Source organism: Gouania willdenowi, chromosome 21, assembly GCF_900634775.1.
Source record: "Gouania willdenowi chromosome 21, fGouWil2.1, whole genome shotgun sequence".
NCBI lineage: Eukaryota > Metazoa > Chordata > Actinopteri > Blenniiformes > Gobiesocidae > Gouania > Gouania willdenowi.
Window position 1 is genome coordinate 37,968,520 of NC_041064.1, and position 1,569 is coordinate 37,970,088.

At 41.9% G+C, this 1,569-nt stretch overlaps 1 pseudogene; it reads right to left on the minus strand.

Annotated features, from left to right (window-relative positions):
- Window positions 1-519: 519 nt before the first annotated feature.
- On the minus strand, window positions 520-636 carry LOC114455753 (uncharacterized; annotated as a pseudogene).
- Window positions 637-1,569: the final 933 nt, after the last annotated feature.

The following is a 1,569-nucleotide window of genomic DNA, read 5'->3' on the forward strand; positions in this document are numbered from 1 at the left end:
TTTCATACTATGTCCAACGTAAAGTCACAGTTTGATCCACTACAGAGTGAAACATGCTGTCATATGCAGATGAGGATGGAACACAAACTGTTCCCACAGATATTTTAATGACGCTCAGCTCACTTTAAATTATTTATATTTAAAACTGTGTATTATGGAAGTTAATAGTTCTGTTTCACTGTAAACATCCCTCTGTATTAAAGCAGGACGCTCTGTGGACACGTTGTTAATAATAATAATAATAATGCATCAGTTTTATATAGCGCTTTATCATAGACACTCAAAGTCACTTTACAGAATTAAGGCATTATTCTTTCACTCCACACTTAGTGGTGGTAAGCTACTATTGTAGCCACAGCTGCCCTGGGGCAGACTGACGGAAGCGAGGCTGCCATAGTGAACCATCGGCCCCTCCGACCACCACCAACACTCACTCACACACTACATTCATACTAGGCAATGTAGGTGAAGTGCCTTGCACAAGGGCACAATGACAGATACCACTGGGTGACTGTCACCCCACTGTGGCACCTGGAATTCTCAGTGGTCTTCATCCATCTACTAACCAGGCCCAGACCTGCTTAGCTTCCGAGATCTAACGGGATCGGGCAATGACAGGCTGGTATGGCCACATTACATCATCTCATCTAACTCTGTCACACTTTACAGTGATGATGATGATGGTGATGGTGATGATGATGATGATGATGATGATGATGATGATGATGATGATGATGATGATGAAAGAAAGATATTTTAACTGTGACTCAGTCACACTGCAATAATCTGATCAATAATCTGAACAAATCAACCTGTTACATTGTTTATCAATGAAGGCGTTTCAAATAAAAAGTGAACTTTAAACTCCAGGTTCCGTGATTTCTAGACAGCTTAAAAAAATGACATCACCTCCTTTCCTTCAGCCCGCCTTCATTCACACAAACACGCTTGTCGGCTCCTTATGCGCAGTGGGCGTGTCAGCAACCTGGACCAGAGAATACGCGTAGGAGAGTGCATAACTGCAGGCGCGCAAAAAAAATGCTTAAATCCAGACGGGAGAATAGAACCCTAAATGTTAAGGGATATTAAAACGTGTGTAAACGGTACTCCACGGGCTAATAAACCCAAAGGAATCAGGACTGCGCATCTTCAGCACGTCAAAATGCGGCCTCAATCCATTTAGCACGTTTCCATCTGATTAATATGTGGGCGGATCTTGTAAGACACGCAGAAAAAGGGGAGGAGGACATGCAAATAAATTAATGCAGTAGGAGCAAATCTGGAACTGTTTGCTCTGATTGTTTTAATACGGAAAAATACTACGCCTGACAAGCAGGTGCAAACACACACACAGAGATCAGCTGCACTAAATGTTGACACAAAACACATCAAAGATGGAAAAAAGGCTCCAGTTAACCTTATTCGTATAAGAAAATAATTCAAATGGAACAATAGTCAATATTAACCACTGAATGAGAAAATAAAGTGTGTGTGTGTGTGTGTGTGTGTGTGTGTGTGTGTGTGTGTGTGTGTGTGTGTGTGTGTGTGTGTGTGTGTGTGTGTGTGTGT